At 49.3% G+C, this 18,975-nt stretch overlaps 1 long non-coding RNA gene across 2 annotated transcripts; it reads left to right on the forward strand.

Moving 5' to 3' along the window:
- Positions 1-12,203: 12,203 nt before the first annotated feature.
- Positions 12,204-17,746, forward strand: 1700122O11Rikl (RIKEN cDNA 1700122O11 gene like). Of its 2 annotated transcripts, none has more exons than NR_185298.1 (3): positions 12,204-12,248; positions 16,954-17,107; positions 17,215-17,746. It is a non-coding gene; the product is annotated as an RIKEN cDNA 1700122O11 gene like (long non-coding RNA). The 2 variants fall into 2 exon arrangements; NR_185297.1 differs by lacking the exon at positions 12,204-12,248 and adding an exon at positions 16,171-16,262.
- Positions 17,747-18,975: the final 1,229 nt, after the last annotated feature.

The raw sequence follows: 18,975 nt of genomic DNA on the forward strand, positions 1-18,975 counted from the left end.
CCAAAGGTTGTCCTCTGGCCTCCACACACACAGTGAAGAATGAATGAATGAATGAATGAATGAATGAATGAATGAATGAATGAATATTAGAGCTGGAGAGTTAGTTCAGCATTAAGAGTACTTTCTGTTCTCACAGAGGACCTGGGTTTAGTTCCCACACCCACATGATGGTTCACACCATCCATACCTCCATTTCCAGGACATCCGATGCCCTCTTCTGACCTCTCTGGGCATGGCAAGCAGGGGAGGCACGCACACAGGCATGCAGGCAAAGGCTCATATACACAAACCAAAATAAACAAATATGTGTACATATCTATTTTAAAGAATATATAAACATATGCACATATCTTCATATTGTATACTTCTTTTTAATGTATGTTATATATACACCTATAAATTATACATACAAATATGTACATATACATATATATGTTTTTCTGTTTTCTATTTGGAGGAGACAGAAAAACACAGCATAAAGCCAGACACATGACCACACATCTGTCATCCCACGCTTGTGAGGCTGAATCAGAAGGAAGACTAGTTAGAGGCCAGCCTGTCTCAGGAAAGATGAAAGGCAGAGGAGGCTGGAGAGAGAGTTCAGGAGTCAAAATCACCATCTGCTTTTCCAGAGGACCAAGATTCAAATCCCAACACCCACAGAGCAGCTCACAACCATCTATACGTCCAGTCCCAAGGGATTTGTCTCCCTCTTCAGGCCTCCGCCAGAGCTAGACATGCATGGCACACTGGCATACATGCAGCACAGGGCACACTGACATACATGCAGCACAGGGCACACCGACATACATGCAGCACAGGGCACACTGGCATACATGCAGCACAGGGCACACTGGCATACATGCAGCACAGGGCACACTGGCATACATGCAGCACAGGGCACACTGGCATACATGCAGCACAGGGCACACTGGCATACATGCAGCACAGGGCACACCGGCATACATGCAGCACAGGGCACACCGACATACATGCAGCACAGGGCACACTGACATACATGCAGCACAGGGCACACTGACATACATGCAGCACAGGGCACACTGGCATACATGCAGCACAGGGCACACTGACATACATGCAGACCATAGTACACTGCATACATGCAGACCATAGTACACTGCATACATGCAGACCATAGTACACTGCATACATGCAGACCATAGTACACTGCATACATGCAGACCATGGTACACTGCATACATGCAGACCATAGTACACTGCATACATGCAGACCATGGTACACTGCATACATGCAGACCATGGTACACTAATACATGCAGACCATAGTACACTGCATACATGCAGACCATGGTACACTGCATACATGCAGAGCAAACACCCATATATGTAAAATCAACAATTCCGAATTAAGGTGAGATGAAAAATTAAGGGAAAAGATGAGGGAGAGAGTGAGAGATGGAGAGACAAGGAGAGCAACAAAATTGAAAAACCAAGAAAACTTGACACCCACAGGCCACTGTGTGCGAGCCAATCGTTTATCTTGTTCCTTTCTCTTGCTGACATGCTCAAGGAGACAGCCGTTCCCTGGGGAAAACAGACAGATGGTCCACCCTCTTTCCTCTTCATCACAGACTCTGTCACACACACGCACACTCACACACACTCACACATTCATACTCATTCAGCAAGCTCTGTCTCACATATCCCCCCTCCTCTCTCTCTCTCTCTCTCTCTCTCTCTCTCTCTCTCTCTCTCTCTCACACACACACACACACACACACACACACACACACACACACACGTATGCATGCACACAGATGTAGGAAGCTTTAGTGTCCTATTCCCAGTCTGCCACTCTGGGCCTGAAGCCTGCTTTGGTCACAGCCAAATTCCCAGAATTGGCTCTTCTGGCCCAGGAGAGACCACGTGGACTCCAGCCCACTCCCTAGGTGATGCAGGCTGCGTCCTTCCTGGCTTGCTTTCTCTGTTCCTCCCTGAACACGGCTTTCAAGCCTGCCCCAGAGAGAGGGAACCAGGGCAGACCCTGCCAACTGTGATAGGTGGAAGGGACCCAAGGCACTGTTCTTCTACAGGTCCTCAAGCACGCTACCCTGTGGTTCATAGGACAGCTTTGAATAAGTATACAGTTTGATATAAAACCGTAAACTTGGGGTTGGGGATTTAGCTCAGTGGTAGAGTGCAAGGCCCTGGGTTTGGTCCCCAGCTCCAAAACAAAAAACAAAAAACAAAAAACAAAAAAAACAAAAAACAAAAAAAAAAACAAAAAAAACAAAAAAAAACACCAAAAAACAAAAAAAACAAAAACAAAAAAAAACAAAAAAACAAAAAACAAAAAAAAACCACGTAAACTTACTTAAAACACTGCGAGATTTTTGCTGTGGTTATTTTTTCTTTCCTTTCTATAGATCGATTGCACTGTTCCCAAGCAATACATTTTGTTCATGACAATGATACATTGAAATGCTGGAAATCCTGGAGAAATGTCCACCTTCCCCGCCTGCCCTTGCCTTCTTCCTCATCAATAGTTGGCGACATCCCCAGTTCAAGCCTTCAGTGTTGCAATAGCCTGTCTTGCCATCTCCTTTCTGCGTTTCATTATTTGAGCCTTATGAATACAAACCAAGGCAAAGACAGGCCAACTCACTGGGAACACAGAAATCAGGCAGAGTTAGGGTCTGAAACCTCTCCTGCGACCGACCCTGCTTTGACCATTGTATGCCCTGCTGCTTGAGGGCGCCCTCTCCATTCTCTGGCCCCTGCCCCCGCATCCAGGCTCCTTGCCCTCCAACTTCCTCAAGGACCCACTATCAGCATTTCGCCTGGACTCCCTGATTGCCCAATGCCTTGAGTTTGTTCCCTGCCTGTGTTTATTTTATCTCCAGAACCGTGTCCAGAACCGTGTTATTTATTATCAGGAGTACAAAGGGTGTTTGCCACTAGTCACCCCACCCCCGTCCCCACCAGTTACCTGACATAAAAGTAGGAAGTAAAATGACACCAGGTAACATGAGGATACTTGCTACATGGAGTTACATTGTGATTACTGCCCAAGAAAGATAGTTATCGAGCTAGTTAGTTTCTTGCTAGTTAGTTTCTTGAGACAGGGTCCCCAATAGCCTGTGGCTACACACTTACTGAGTAGCAGAGGATGACCCTGCTGATCCTTGTGGCTCTGCCTGAGGAGCACTCATGAGCCACCCCATGTGGTGTAGGGAGTGTTAGAGGAGGAAACCAGGGCCTCGTGCACTCTTCAGATGAACTGGTTCCTCCGTCCCTGCTGCTTCTATCCGTCATGGATGAGAACACAGGCGGAAGATCAAAAGGATTCTGTCCTTTTCTTGCTCAAGGTCACACAGGCTACGGTGCCTAAAGACAATGAAGAGAGCAGAGGGCCTCGGGGATGCCCAGAAAACAGGAAGCCAAGCCAGGCCAGCATCTCAGTCAGTCGTACACAAGACCACTTCATCTTCTGCCTGGAAACAGCAAAAGAGGAACCGGAGAGGAACCTCCCAGCCAAGCCAGTCATGCCCAGGACAAGAGGATTCAAGAGAGTAGAATTTTGAAATCTGTTTTGGGTAGGATTTTTTTTTTTTTTTTTGTAAGAGGGAGGGATGGGGCAGGGTCTCATGTAGCCCAGGCTGGGATCAAATTCACTGTGTAGTCGAAGATAACCTTGAGCTTTGATGGCCCTGTCTTGCTTTCACCATGCTAGGCATATTGTGTGTACCCCTTCACTCAGGTCTGGGCAATAGGAATCCCAAACCCAGAGATTTGTTATTCCCATGTAGGGCTTATGAGGGTGACTTGCCCAATCTTTTATTTTTAAAATGTAGTTATTTTATATATGTGAGTACACTGTAGCTATCTTCAGACACACCAGAAGAGGGCATCAGATCCCATTACAGATGGTTGTGAGCCACCATGTGGGTGCTGGGAATTGAACTCAGGACCTCTGGAAGAGCAGTCAGTGCTCTTAACCACTGAGCCATCTCTCCAGCCCCCGAGGTGGCTCTTCTTATTCCAGAACATCACACACACACACACACGTACACACATGTACACACACATGTACACATACATGTACACACTTTAGTTCTCTGGGGTTTAGAACACTTACTGCTCTTGCAGAGGATTTCAATTCAGTTTCCAGCACCACATGGTGGCTCACAACCATCTGTAATCCAGTTCCAGGAGTCTGAACAGCCTCTTTTGCTCCACGGGTCCATGAATGGACATGGTATACACATAGCCACCTCACACAGCACAAACACACACATACAGCCACCTCACACAGCACATGCTCACACACACAACACACAGCACACAACACACACACACACAACACACAGCACACAACACATAAAAATAAATAATTTTAAATGTGTTCTGGTTTTAAAACTACTGCGTAAGCTCATCTGTCTGCCCTCCCAAGATTCATGACTGAATGAAGTAAATGGATGGGTGGTTTATCCAACCATTGTGGTTTCTGTCTCTGGGGGGAAATAGGGAACAAGAGGGAGGAATCCACGGTGAGAGATGTAGAACTCAGAGGACCTCTCAGACCTGGCAACAGGTGGGTGTGAGGAAAGATGCTGGAGACAGCTGGCCAGCTGCGAGCATGAGAAATGCTTACAGAGGCAGGGGTGAGGAGAAGCTGCCCAGCACAGGAGAAGCTGAGGAGGCAGCCCCCACACAGCCCTGTGCTGACCACAGAAGTCAGCGTGAAACTTAGCATGATGCTGTGCTTAGGAGATGGAAGCAGAAGGATTTTTCTCTTCCCATTTTCTCATATGTGCATGCATGTTTGCATGCAGCGGTCACACACATGTGTGAGAGGAAACATGCATGCACATATGAGAAAATGGGAAGAGGTCTTGAAAACCTAGAGCTGAAATTAGGAAACATTGCATCTCCGTCTTATTCGTTGAGGTAGGATCTGTGAAGCTCAGAGCCCACTGATAAGGTGGTTTCGTGAGCCAGCTTGCGTTGGGTCTCAACTTCCCATTGCCGGACTTTGACAGGCAGGTTGCCACACCCACCCGGCATTTCTGTCGGTTCTGGAGACCCGAACTCCATGTCCTCATGCCTGTGTACCTCTGAGTCATCTCATCCTCTCAGCTCCTGGCAAGAGGATCTTGAGTTCTAGCTCTGCCTCAAGCTTACATAAACTAGAAAGAAGAGAGTTCTCACCCTCCTAGAACTGTAATGGGGTAAGACAGAGGCAGGTGTGACCAGTGCTTGACACTTAGGGAGTGCTTGACACGTGGTAGCCATGACAACCATTCCATTACCAACCCAGAGGTCCCCAAATGTGTCCTCTATGTGTTCCCACATAATGGTACACACAGAATGTGCTCAGGGACAGTAAGGGATTGTGAAGCAGAGTCAGGGGTAGGTGGGGCTCAGGGGGTCACCAAATATACAACAGGCACCTCATCCCTGTAGGGCCTCCCAGGAACTGGGAATGAGCTAAGAGGCAAAGAGCCAGAGCTGAGAAAGATCCGGTCAAGCCCAGCTCCTAGAAAGGTGGAGGGTGACTCTGCAGGACCCAGCCCTTATAAAGACCCATAAGGAGAGTTGTGCTCTGAATTGTGATGATCCTCTATCTAAAACAAAACCACACGCTAGGGATGTAACAGCTCGTGACAAGTGAAGCCAGACTTGTGAGTGACCTAGGACAGAGCCCTATAGTGGCTGTCATCATGGTCCCTGATCTGAGATCTAGCGAGGGAGACATTTGAAAAAGCTCTGGTGAGTCCATAGATGGCCAATGACGCATCCATTCCAAAATGAAGATTTCACTGTCTCCTCAGAGAGGTCTCTGTGGGCATTGTCAGGCTACCTTTGCAGAGATGGGGGTGCAGTGCTCTGAGAAGAGTCTGGGAGTAAGACAGGAAGGGTCTAAACTGGGGTCCTGGGGTGGTGATTGGGGTGGTAAGTCTGAGATGCGGACTGAAGAATTTGGAGGTTCTAGCTATGTTCCCTCCCAGCATACAAAACCCAGAGATGAGTCAGGAGGACCTCAGGGATCACAGGTGTCTCTCCGTCCTCTCTGACAGCCCCTGCCAGCTGCCCTGGCGTCCCTGGGTCCCCAGGGTCAGGCCATTACAGGTGAGATTTATCACAGCAGGTGTGCAGCATGACGGTATATTACCCAGGATTATGGACTGTAACAGAATAATCTCTCTAATGTAATTCAAGCTCTCGACATGGCTTATGGCTCCTTAATGTACCTCAGACCGAAGAATTACAGGGACATTCTCCCTCCAGCTCCCCGTGTCCCCTCCCTCCCCCCCCCCCCCGTCAACCCCTAAATGATTTAGGCAATTGCCTGCAGCCAGATCTCTGCATCCAGCCATAAGTCAGTGCAGCTCAGTAAACATGACAGACAGACCAGGAGCTTTTCCCAGCTTATCGCCTGTCCATGAGACTCTCTTTCCTCAAAGGGGAGAACAACCTATGACCCTGGGATGCTGGGAGGCATCATCCTGAGATAGCCCCCTGGACAACAAGGTTTGAGCAAGACCCCCATCCAATATGATATTCCTCTGGGCTTCATGTCCCCCTTTAGAGCCACAGAACAATGTTACAGCCAAAGAGGTTTTAGGATCTAAGAACCTTTGTCTGTGAACTGACCTTGTGAACTCACCCAACTCAGACAGAAGGTCCTTTCCTGAGGATAGACAGAGTTTGGTGTTTATTGAGCATTTACTAACCACCGGGCAATATCCCAAGCACTTTACACAATCTATCCATCTAACGCCTCCAACAATGTTTGAAGAGGGACATTCTCCATTTTACTAAAAGATCTGAGACTTAGACAGGTGACACCAGTGTTGCAGCTGTATCAAGACAGAAGCTGCCACATGAGACCAGGCAGCCTGCATGTGGTAACCTTCTTTCTGGTCTATTCAGCGCTAGGCTTTATGGTGCCTGGGAAATTCCCCCAACTGCTGGCCTCAGGAGTTCATCTCCCTAGTCTTCACACTCGTGTGACAAGGACAGAATGACAGCAGTGACCCTCGAGCTCACTGGCGTGATCAGAGAGCTGGAATTCCAACGACCAGCAGCCAAAGGAATATTCAGAAGCCCCTCCGCTCAGGCTTGTACAACGTGCCCAGTCCAGACTGTCTTGGCTTCCTCTTCTGCTGCTACATTGAGCCCACACCTTTCCTCTTCCTTTTTCTAAATCACGGAGTGAGAGTTCTCCAGACTTCAGGACCCAAGGAAAGCAGAGGGGGTGTCTCCCCACATTAGGAAGCAGCCGCAGCTCCTCCTGTAGTCCCAACAGGGCTGTTGTCTGGATAGGATATGTAACTAGTGAACACCTTTTTTTTTTAAAAGAGATTTATTTATTTACTTTATGTATATGAGTACACTGTTGCTCTCATACCAGAAAGGGTCATCGAATCCCACTACAGATGGTTGTGAGCCACCATGTGGTTGCTGGGAGTTGAACTCAGGATCTCTAGAAGAACAGTCGCTGCTCTTAACCACTGAGCCATCTCTCCAGCCCTAGTGAACACCTTCTGCATACACTACACCAGTCCTTCTGTAAAGTTCTTTGCAGTGCTGGGCACCTCCATTGTGCTTAACCTTGGGGGATTCACCACTTCCAAATTGAGCCAAAATCCATATCAGCAAGGACTAAATTCACTGTCCTGATTCTTTATTAAAAAAATAAAAACAAAACCACAGAATTTCAGATAAAGTACTACACCCTAGCAATTATAACACACACATACACAGCCCAGAGACATGGGCAAGTGGATTAAAATGGTGCTGTGACGGTAGTCATGGACCTAGCTATGAAGATATGCATATGTGTGTGTGTGTGTATGTGTGTGTGCGTGTCTGTGTCTGTCTGTCTGTGTGCGCGTGCACGCGTGCTCGTGCACGTGTGCACTCCCCTTGGGTGTCAGTGGCCACTCTGAATCTCTAGGTAGGGTCACTTGCATATCCATTTTCTCTCTTTTGCCTGTGGGCAGTAAGAGGAGAAAATTCAGGAAAGGTTGAGCTATACAGCCCAGTTACTGGAATGCTTGCCTGACATACATGAAGCCTGGACTCCATTCTAAACACTGCAAAACACAGGAGTGGTGGTGCACAAATTCAATTCCAGAATTTGGTTCCGAAGTTCTTTGCTATATAGAGAGTTGGGGACCAGCCTGGGCTATATGAGACTGTTTCAAAAAGGAGGAGAAGGAGAAAGGACAAGGTGGGAGATGATAATTCAAGTGCTTTGTCTGTCTCTAATGTTGATGTAGATGGGGCGGAGTGGGGTGACAGAGATTGGGTCAGAAGGTTAGCAGTCAATTGACCCTGGCTTTGAGGAAGTCCTACCCTGGAAGAGGCTACAGTGCTATATCATAGCCATCCTTAGAAGTCCCTGGCGCGCAGGGGACAGGGGCTTTGCACGCTGCCAGACCTATGAAGGAAGCCCCCCTGCCCTTCGAGCATGAGGACCTGTTTCTTTCCCAGGCTTCTTCATTTTGGCTTCCTCCAGCTCAGCAAGTCTAATTTAAGCAGAGTACTGTTGTTCCAGGAGGTGCCACAAGGGGGCGCCTTCATTTGACTGTGTGGGGTCAGGAGAGCCAGACTGAAATTGGAGGTTAGGGAACCCAGGAAAGGGGCTCTAAGCCACAAAGACTGTATTCTAAGCTTTAGGTGTTTCCTCCTGTCCTCACTTAAGTGTGCCTGGTAAGGTGATTTCCAGCAAGTATCCTTTGACTGTCTGATTCACTAGGCCACGGGGCAGGCAGAACGACCTATCCTTTACAGCTAGGAGAACTGAGGTTCCAAGAGATCCAAGACTCACACAGGGTCACATGACCAACCCCCAGCAGAGCTGCTGCCAGCCAGATAGCCTGGGTCTCCCGACTGCTGGTCCAAGTCTCCTTCTGCGGTTCTAGCCTCTTCCAGGGACTTATACCAGGCTAAGCATATCATAGAAGATAAGGATGGGAGCATGCATGAGTGGATGGAGGGATGGATGGGTAGATGCATGAGTGGTTGGATGTATAGATTGATGGATGGATGCATGGATGAATGGATGATGGATTGATGCATGGATGTATGCACGGAGGCATGCAGGGAGGCATAAATTGTTGATATGTGGATGAATGGATGGATGGATTGATGCACACATGGACAGATGGATTGATGCATGGATGAATGGATTGATGAATGGGTGAATGGATGTATGGGTGAATGGATTGATGGATAGATGGATGAGTGCATGCATGCATACATTGATGAATGGATCGATGGATGAATGGACAACGCATGGATGGAGGCATGGAGGCATGGATGAATGCATAGGTGCATGGATGCATGCATGTTGGGTGAGTGCATGAATGGTTGGATGAATGGATTGGTGGTTGGATGGATGTGTAGATGCATGGAGGCATGCAGGAACGCATGGATGGACAGATGATGGACAGATGGATGGAATGGCCCTTTGGACAATCTTCCTGGAAGAACCCTATTTTGCACTGGTCCACAGGGCACCGAGCCAAATGAGGTCTCAGCCTCGTTATCTGTGCTTCCCAAGTCACAACCTTCTCTGGCCGTGAGACTCGCAAAGCAGAAGGCAACGGCCATGGAGTCTGACTCATTTATATAGATGAGGAAGGAAAGCCGCAGCCAGGGCGAGAGGCCAGTTCACTCCAACAACAGGAGTCTCCTTAGGGACCCTTGCATGAAACTTGCCGGGCGTGAGGGTGGGTTCAGATTTCTTCCAGAGCCGCTTATCTTGGGCTCAGGTAGCAGAGGGCAGCCCAAGTATGCAATATGGCCTGTGTTCAGTCACCAGCACCACAGAAACTACATGGGGTGCTGCACACCTCAAATCCCAGCTACTCAGAAAGACGGAGATGGGAGGTCATCCTTGGTTATGTAGTAGGAAGGGAGTTAGAGGTCAGCCTTGGACACATGAGGTCTCATCTTTTTTTTTTTTTTTTTTTTTTTTTTTTAGTGTCAGAATTGGGCTTTCTCTGAGCAGCCCTGGCTGTCCTAGAACTCACTCTGTAGACCAGGCTGGCTTCAAACTCAGAGATCTGCTTGCCTCTGCCTCTTGGGGAGACCCCATCTCTCTCTCTCTCTCTCTCTCTCTCTCTCTCTCTCTCTCTCTCTCTCTCTTTAAGGGCAATCAGAGCCTCTTTATGTATGGCACCTGCATTAGAAGGCGAAGGCAGAATTCATGTGTAAATATGCAGCACGCTGTATAGCGATAAATGCCACTGGCACAGGAGAGTGGGGCAAAGGACATGGGCCTTCTGCTCTAAAAGCTGAATTACAGGAGTGGCCACTGGAGGGTTTTAGACAGAAGACAAACCCTGACCTCGGTTTCAAAATAACCCTTGCTTCTCCACGGAGGTTGAATCTGAGAGCAAGGAGGCACAAAGACAGGGGATTGCAAGATTCTGTTGTTGTTGTTGTTGTTGTTGCTATTGTTGTTGTTGTTTTAAATGAAATCTCGATCGTTTGATTTTACCAGTGAAGACCCTGAGGCCAGATGCTGAGCTGAAAGCCTGCAAGCTCAGAGAGGCAGAGAGAGCACCCAGCTGACCTTCCTCCTCAACCAACGACCTGGAAGGAATCCCCTCTATCACTGGGTCTCAAAAAAGCCTCCTTCAACTGAATGCCCCTCCCTTCTACTTCCTCCTCGCCTCTCTAGTTGTCCTCCGGACTCCCTCTTACTCTCTATGGTTTTTCTCTTAATAATCATATGCTCACTTCCTGTCCACTGGTGGCTAGCTCTACCTCTTGACCTATAGTTCGATTTCTCTGATCTTGTTTACAATATTCAAGCAGAAAGTTCTTAGATTAAAGGTACATGCCAAGGCTGAGCTACAACACAACTAAAACCAGGTTTTTCCAGTAAATAGCACAATCCCGGGGTCACGGTGTAGTCAAATATCTTGCAATGTTATTCTACCATGAAAACACGGTGTGTGGGGAGGCGGGCGGCTAGAACTGGGTCAGCAATTAAGAGCACCGGTTGCTCTTTCGGAGGTCCTAAGTTCAATTCCCAGCAACCACATGGTGGCTCTCAACCGTAATGGGATCCGATGTCCTCTTCTGACATGTACATGCAGATAGAGCACTTGTAGACATAAATAAATCGTTTTTTTTTAAAAAACACATGTTTGATTAAATACTTGCCTAGTATGATAGCTCAACACCTGAGATTAGCCCTTACTGACTGCTCTTGCAAGGGCCCTCTTTGAGTCCCCAGCGCCCAGCAGGGATGGCTCACTAATGGCTGTAACCAGCTCCAGGTTACTCAAGGACCTCTTCTGGCCTCTGGGGACAATAGCTCACGTGTGTGTGTGTGTGTGTGTGTGTGTGTGTGTGTGTGTGTGCGTGCGCGCGCGCGCGCGTGTGTACTCACACACACACAAACAAATATACCCAATTAAAAGCAAAACCTTTTGGAAAAAAATAAATATTGTTTAGAAGAAAGGGCTGGAGAGAGGGTTCAGCTGCTAAGTGCACTGACTGCTCTTGCACAGGACCGAGGTATGGTTCCAGGCCCAACAGTTCACAACCATCTATCACTCCAGCTCCAAAGATCTGGCACCTGCTTCTGGCCGCCCAGCTCCTGCAGGCCCGTGGTCTCAGAAACTTATGGGAGCGTACATACAGCATCTTTTTTAAAGAGAGGGTGGAACGAAGGGCGGGATGAAAGGAAGCACGAAAATATGGTGACTTGGGACCGTAAGCTCCATGGGGAACAGCGGACTCTGGACTTACTCTGGAGGCAAAAATAAACTATGTTAAGGCACCTCAGAAGGCAGAAGAGTTTGAAAGTACCCCCAAGATCTTCTGGAGACACAGGGAAGAAGAGTGTGCCCTTTCCTGAGGTAAAAAAGGACTAACAAATGGTTAGGACCGGGTAGAATAGGGTGACCAGGTTTTTGAAGTTGAGTGAACTGAATCTGAGATGCCTACTAGATGCTCGAGTGGTAACAGGAAACTGTTTTCTTGGGTCTTCGGGTGGAAGAGAAGGACAGATAAATGGCAGAGCTAAAAGAACAAAGCCGAAAAACTCTGGTCTCTCAGCTCCCAAGGGAACTCTTTCCCCCAGTAAAAAGAAAGCATGCTCTCACACACAATGGACACGTGGGATCTACGTGCTCCAGAAAGTTAGGGCGCAAAAGAAGAAATACGGTAACTGCGCACACTCTGTCTCCGGAGCTGGAGCTGCGGGAGCTCAACCACTAGGCCGGTGCCTGCAGCTGGTGTGTTATCTGTGAGAACTTGGCGGCTTGGAGCGGCCCAGGGTTCCGCGGTCCTTGACGGAGGAGCTGAGGTTCTTAGGGATGAGGGAGGGATCTCCTCCGAGGTCTGGATTTCTTTTCTGTCCCTTCAACGGTCTTGTCTCATTTCCTAGAGCCATTTAGTTAACCTTGTAGATCAGCCTCCTGGAGCTGGCCAGGAAGGACAAGGAAGAATCTTCCTGCTCGCGACAGGCTAGGCCCTGTGGTCGAACCCCTTCGTGAAGTCCCAGGCTGGGTCTCCCAGATCTCCTGGGTGTCATCCCTTGGATTCCAAGTGGCAGTGTGAGAACTAGGAAGCCTAACCTGCCAGAGGCCCCACAGTGAACCCCAAAGTTGTGCCAGACAGTGTCTGGGTGCCCAATATTTCGGCTATCCAGTGAGCATTGGAGACCCCATGCAACCAGGGAGTCGAGGGACTTGACTTCAATAATTACCAGCCCTGTGAGCTCAACGCTCTTCCTCTCCGAGGTGTCTCAGTTTCCTTTTCTGTATAAAAGGAATCGCTCTTGCCCTGCCTTCCTGTCCCATAGATGAACAAATGATTAAAAAAAAAAAAAAAAAGCAACAGCTGTTCTTGACGAACGTGGCACTGTCCTGGACTCCTGGCACCAGGCCTTGTGTCCTCCCAGCTTTGTAAAGAAACGTCACCTCTCTAGTCATGGAGAATGAGGGGATTAGAGGGACGGACCGGCCAAAGTGGAGCCGTCAGGCCCGAAAGAAACCCCAGCACAAAGCCACGGTGTCTGCCCTGCCCTTAGGGACTCAGGGGTCAGTGACAGGGGGCTTGGAGAAGGAGGAGGAGGAGCAGTGGGAGCGGAAGTTCCCGTTCCGAGGCCCCATTCCCGCCACCCCCAGCCGGCCCGGGGGCAGGTGAAGAGAGACCGGGCTCTGCTCCAGGTGGCGGGGCAGAGACGGGGGTGGGGGAAGGCCCGGCAACAATGGCACTTTTATTTGGGACTGTTGGGTTCAGAGGGTGGGCGGAGGAGGAGGAGGACGCCGACCGGGCCGCGGGGGAGGGGACCGGCCGCAGCATCTGGCTACACACCTGCTCCTGCTTAACCCTGTGCTTGCTGAGCGCTAGGTTGGCGGGGGCGGGGTAACCCGCAGCAGAGGCTGGGGGACACCTCCCTTGGGCCCTTGGCCAGGCTTGGAGATCTCCAGCAGCAGAAGCAAAAGGGATCCCAATAGAGACAGAACTTCCGATGCGCTCGGATGTGCCCTTGGACCCCGGTGGGACGCAGCAAGGCTGGTGAACAAATCGGGGTGGCTTTAGGAGGGAGGCGACGACTCCCTGCCGGCCCCCGGCCATTCCGGGAAGCCGGCTTTCCGGAGGCCTTGCAGCGGCCAGGGTCCTCCCAGGCGACACGGCCGGTCGCGCGGCTCGCTTCCAGGCTAGGCGCTGCAGGTGAGCCAGGCACCCTGCACACTGGCCCCAGACTGAGCCTCGCGGACGCCCCCTACCGGCGGGGAGGCTTGAACCCCGTGCTGCACCTGCCCGCACCCAGGACTCACCCCCCCCCCCCACCAAGTCCGCTGCTCCACGGTGTTCTCCTCCCCCCCATTCCACACCCCTGGGCCTGTCCGAGGCCTGGCACACTGACTCGCTGCACAATCCGAGCTTGTTTGTAGGCGGAGGGGCTGAGCCGGGTGCGGCGGCCCTGAGCCAGCCCACTGATCCCATAAAATATTATTTGTGTTTAAAAATTCCAGTAATTGGCTATGCAGCCGCTTTTTCCGAGCCCTGTGCCAAGCGCAGTAAAAATTCGCAGTCCGGCCGGAGTTATTTTAATCATGCAAATTCCCATTTTCTGTAAACAGGGTTAAAACGTTTGGAAGGCTCCCCCACTCCAACACACACACACACACACACACACTACCTCCATCCTCCGTGGCAGCAACTAGAGAAGAAAAGTTAGAAAGACGTTGGTCAAACTGGTCTCGATCCTGAGATTACCTGGGTAATTGAGGACCATAATTCAGATAACTCCCCGAATCGATGTCCCTTAAAGACCAGCTCCTGGACTCTGCTAGATAAACTCCCATCTCAACTTCCTCCCCTTCCCCTATCTGAACAACATATCTCATTAAATCATGAAAGTGTAACTCTTTTTGTCGTTTTTCAAATTAACTTTTATTGGGAGAGGCAGTGGTCAGAGGACAACTTGGGGGAGCCAGGTTTTGCCTTCCATGCTATGGGTCCCTGGAACTTAGGTCATCACACTTGGCAACAAGGGGCAGCCGCGTTCTCTCTTTTATCACACTGAGACCCAGAGAACAGCTTCTTCAACGGCACGTAGTAAATTTATACTAGCGCTCAGGCCCACACGGGTTGCCCAGTTGCCCAGCCTTCAGAACCCCTGCAGGGGCTGAACAGTAGAAGGCAGAAGCAGGTGGCCAAAGTGTCACCCTCCACGGGGAGAAACTGACTACTCCAGGCATAACAACTACGGGGGAAGACTGTAACTCTCAAAGTGTCCACTTCCTGTCCCGGCCTGAAAGGAGGAGGGGGGAGTCCCAGGCAGGCCCTTGGAAACCCTGACTAATGGGCAGCAGCCTCTGCCGGACTCCGCCCAGAGTTGGTTGCTGTCAGCTGCAGGGAGCTACCGAGAGGGAAAATTACTCACGTGGGAGGGAGGGATTGTTTTTAAGTAGAGGCAGATGGTAAGAGAGGTGAAACTCGAAAGAAAGTATGCAACATTTTGTTGCCAGTAATATGTATTACTTGAAATATCTGAGAACCTACTGTGTGCCAGCTGCTACTTTTCGTTTGCGCCATCCACTCTGCACAAGCTGGAGAGATGGGAACTAACTTGCTTCCCATTTTGCAGATGAAGAAACTGAGGCTCTAGGAGATGGAGGCGGTTGCCTAAGGTAGCCAGTAAGGACATCCCAAACGTTCACACCTACTTCCCCATACTTACCTTTTCCTACAACCTTTGTGGGTTTCCTTCCTTGGCCCTGGTCGTGTGCCTTCTAAGTCCTCAAAACCTAGACCTTTCTTCTCCTTTAAGATTCCCTAGATAGGCAGACTAGCTGTGGTGCTGCCCTTGATGCCCTTACTCTATCTAGACAATAAAAACCAGGAAGAGAGACAACAAAAGAACCACACAGGCATAGTCACCCTCCACCCCCTTGCATACTCCCAAGACAATCACACACATCAAAGCTCCATTGCAGAAACAGAAGACGGTGGTGGCATTCCAGGTCACTGGCATTCCATCACCAACTGGAGATCTTGCCAGGACTCCACTTCCCTGCTCAGAAATCAGCCCCAAACTTAGGACTCCAGCTATACTACTGTAGAAATTTAGGCTCTTCATACGTGTTATTCCAGTACTCGGGAGGCTGAGACCAGAGGATAATGAGTCTGAAGGCAGCCTGGCCTAACCAAGAGAGCTGTCAAAAGGAAAGAAAAAGAATCCACCCACATCAGATTCTTGTTTTCCAGTTAAATTTAGTGAGCATCAAAGTTTATCATCAGTGTCTAGAAAGCCTCAATGTAGGCACAGTGGTTTAGCTCACATACTAAGCTCTGAAGGGGGAGGCAAACGGATCATAAGTACCAGACTGACTTGGACTGCATAAGGAGATCTGGCCTCAAAAAACAGTCAAGCATCGATGCTGCTAGCTTTTAATCCCAGCAGCGCCTGACTCTTGAGAGGAGAGGGGTCCCCGGCTGAACTGTAGGCTCTGTGTGATATGTCACCCATTCCACAGAGGAGCCGGGAAAATGGAAGGACAGCCAACATCCCACAGAGCCTAAGGAGGCAGATTTGGTAAAGACACTATGGCTCCTTTGGACACATGACTCAAAAGGGTGATGTCACAATAGGCTTGGAGGTGTGGCTCTCCCCTTTAAGTTAAGATAAAGCAGTTCTTTCTCACATTCCCTTCCCTTCTGCTTCTGAGTGGAGAGGATGGAGTGGCATGGGCAGGTGCCATGGCCTGTCAGCCACTGGGCAAGTGACTTCGGAGGTCTGTCTCATGGACAAACTAGAGCAGAAATAATCTCAACCCCAAATCTATACATAAGTGCTGGTTAGAAATATACATACATATACATGTATGTATATGTATGTATATGTGTGTATATGTGTATGTATATGTATGCATGCATGCATGTGTGTGTGTGTGTGTGTGTGTGTGTGTGGAAGAAGGCCCCATTATGGCTCAGTAAGGCTCTCTGTAAGTGTCCCTGACATGCCAGGTACAAACGTAGGTAATGGTAGCCATCGGAGAGGAAAGAGGGGTTGAGGGGACCAACCTGAGGTTGATGAATGGTCCAGGCTTTGGGCTTGCTTCACCTACGTGGTATTTTGTCAGGCAGAGGGACTGAGAGCCAGGTGTAGTGTCACATATCTGTGATCCAGCACTTGGAAGACTGCACCAGCCAGGGGAATTAAGAGTTTGGGGCTAGCCTGGGCTACATAGTGAAACACTGCCTCAAAAAAAAAAAAAAAGTTAAGGGGGGTTGTCAATATAGTCTATGTGTCAAGATTAGCATCTAAATAGTCCTAAAACCTAAATCTGGGGAGAGAGGGTTAGCTAGGGAAGGTGGGGCTAAGATAGTGAGACTGGTTCTTCCCCAACCCTGAGTCTGTCAATCCTGGATTCTCTTCATGTGAGGTTCCTACCACCCCTATTTGTTTTGTTTTTTTTTTTTAAGAGGAAAGATGGGTGAATTCTATCTTCAATCCTATCTCCAAGATCTCATCAGTGGAAGATATTTGGGACAAAGAAAAGCATGAGGAAGAGGAAGAAGAAGAAGAAAAGGAGAAGGAGAGTGTAGACCAAGAGCAAGAGAAAGAAGAAGAAGGCAGGTGTGTTCTCCCATCCCTCCCTGCTCTGGAGATCTGTCTATGACCATATTGACCGGCTGCTCCTCAATCTCCTCTCCCTGACTCCACTCTTCCTTCCTTTTGCTCAGGATCAAGGCCCTTCTCGGAGTACCCAAGCAGAACTCAGTGTGGGGCCTGATGGCTTGGCCCAGGCCCTCCCCAGAGCAAGCCCGGTGGTGGGAAGATTTCTCCCTGCCCCCACTCCGCGGACCCTGCTTCTGCAGCTGCAGACTGAGTTCAAAGATGAGGCTCCACCCCCTGCCCGCCATGACTTCCTGCCCCACCCCTAAAAGCTTGCCCTCATTGACATCTAGAGAAGAGTCTAGCTGGCTAAGAAATCAGCCTCTGATGGAGCCTCTATCAGGATCCAGACTGAAGACCCCCAAAGCAGTTCCCAGACTTCCTCCCAAGGTCTCCCCTAAGAGATCTACTATCCCCAAGAGGGGGCGACAGCAGACCCCAATGTCAATGTGGCCTCCGATTATCAGCCCTCCCTCCAAAAGCTCTGCTCTTAAAGGACAACACACACCCTCCGCCAAGGAGGACTCCCATACCCCAGGTGCCTGGGGCAACCCTTTGCCTCAGCTTCCTTCAAAATAAATATTTTTGTTACACCGGCAACAGTCTAACACAGTTCTAGGCGCTTTGAGATGTATTAGCTCATGGAACCTTCACGATGTTTCTAAAAGATTGAAGCATAGGTCAGATTCCTCCCTCCCCCAACTCCCAACAGGGTCTCCTGCTGCCCAGACTGATCTCAAATTTGCTATCCAGCCAAGGAAGACCTCGAACTTCTAATCCCCCTACCTCTGGATAGCATGGACCACAGGCATGTCCCAACAGTGCCCAGTGCATGGTCTGAGTTACAGCCTTAGCTTTAATTTACCATTGCTCCAGCATGGTAGATCTCACCCTCATTTATTCAATTATTTATGTCAGTACGGACTCGGGGATATTCTATGTTACACTTGGAGTATTTAACAATGGTGTATTTATTAGACTGCTCAAGTTGTTCCGCTTCCGGTCGGGGGGGAGGTTCTGCCGTTGTATCCTGCGTCCCTTTGGCATACTCCTGTCAACGTGAGCTTCTTTTGCCTTGGTTCACTTAAGCAATTTCACACACCCCCGGAACTATAAAGCACCAAGAAGTTAGGCATGTGACGCATGTCTATAATCCTGGCACTTGGGAGTCAGAAGCAGGAGGATTGCCACAAGTTCCAGGCCAGCCTAGGGAAACCTTGTCTCAAGGCGAAGTAAAAGTTAGTGCTCAGAACTTGTTGCTGACTTGTGAGTGTCCTATCCTGGTCTAGACTCAGCTGTCTCTCCAAGGTACCCTGATCCATTTTACTGGAAGCCTAGATGTAAGTACTGTGTGTGCTTGTTAGTACTACAGTCAGAGAATTGTGTGTGTGTGTGTGTGTGTGTGTGTGTGTATGCACATGCACTACCATGTACAGTTGCATGTGCACGTGTATGCATGCCTTCAATCCCAGCACTCAGGAGGCAGAGGCAGACAGATTCTCTGAGCTCAAGGCCAGCCTGCCCTACGATGCAAGTTTCAGGACATCCAGAGCTACACAAAGAAACTCTGTCTCAAAAAAACAAAAATAAATTAATTAATTTAATTAAAGACAGGGTCTCCCACCCGCCTAGAACTTGCCAATTTGTCTAGACTGACTGGCCAGCCAGCCCCTCAAGGATCCATCTGTCGCTACCTCACCAGTTCAGATCATAAATTCCCGCCTCCAGTGGTCTCAGCTGGCTTCCTCAGACACTAGGCGTGCATGTGGCGTACATACTCGCACACAGGCAAACGCCCATTCGCATAAAATAAAATAAAATAAAATATA

The sequence above is a fragment of the Rattus norvegicus genome, chromosome 9 (genome assembly GCF_021556685.1).
Source record: "Rattus norvegicus strain SHRSP/BbbUtx chromosome 9, alternate assembly SHRSP_T2T, whole genome shotgun sequence".
Classification (NCBI taxonomy): Eukaryota; Metazoa; Chordata; class Mammalia; order Rodentia; family Muridae; genus Rattus; species Rattus norvegicus.